Genomic DNA, 1,023 nt, shown 5'->3' with positions numbered 1-1,023 from the left:
GTCCGTGAGGGGGGCCAAACCCCGGAGACGCGTGCCGCCTCTTCGGACATGCCACCACACCACCCCGCATGTATGAGGGCCCGGTGCGACGCTCCAGTGGCATTGCTACCCCCAGGGCCCCCGTCCCGCCTAGCCCTGTAGCGTTTGACCACGGGATCTAGCCCTTTGACTTTGCACGGACGGGCTTTGACCAGTGGACCTCCCTACCCGGTTGTGTTTGGTCAGCCCATAGGAACACTTTGGAGCAACATCCGGGCTAGACCCACAACAAGATCCCCTCCGTGTAGACCCGACGCGTCCGTTTCCCCCCTCCAAGTGCCGGCAGCGGCGCCGTCCGTGAGGGGAGGCACACCCCAGACACGCGTGCCGGGCGTTTGCAACCACCACAACACTTCCAAACTCGTGAGAGGCCGCCTACGCAAGATTTGGCGGCATGCTAGCCCCCGGAGGCCGCCGGCCACAGCCGTAGACGCGCGAAGGGCAATCCGCGTAGAGAGAATTTTTCGGATACTTCTCCATCACCAAAAATTATGAAAAAAATATTATCGTTCCTATAGCACATGTGCCCACGTCGTGCAAAAAAACTCATGATTTTATCGCGCTCCGAGTATTTAATAATATTCACGCCGCATCGTTACCGCAGAATGGCTACTACCGTGTCATCGCCGTCCGTGAGGGGGGCCACGCCCCGGAGACACGTGCCGCCTCTTCGGACATGCCACCACACCACCCCGCATGTATGAGGGCCCGGTGTGATGCTCCGGTGGCATTGCTACCCTCCCTGGGCCCCCGTCACGCCTAACCCTGTAGCATTTGACCAAGGGATCTAGCCCTTTGACTTTGCACGGACGGGATTTGACCAGTGGACCTCTCCACCCGGTTGTGTTAGGTCAGCCCATAGGAACACTTTGGAGCAACATCCGGGCCAGACCCACAGCAAGATACCCTCTGTGTAGACCCGACGCGTCCGTTTCCCCCCTCCAAGTGACGGCGGTGGCGCCGTCCGTGAGGGGGGCCAAACCC

This window comes from Triticum aestivum, chromosome 5A (assembly GCF_018294505.1).
Source record: "Triticum aestivum cultivar Chinese Spring chromosome 5A, IWGSC CS RefSeq v2.1, whole genome shotgun sequence".
NCBI lineage: Eukaryota > Viridiplantae > Streptophyta > Magnoliopsida > Poales > Poaceae > Triticum > Triticum aestivum.
This window is presented reverse-complemented; position numbering follows the sequence as displayed.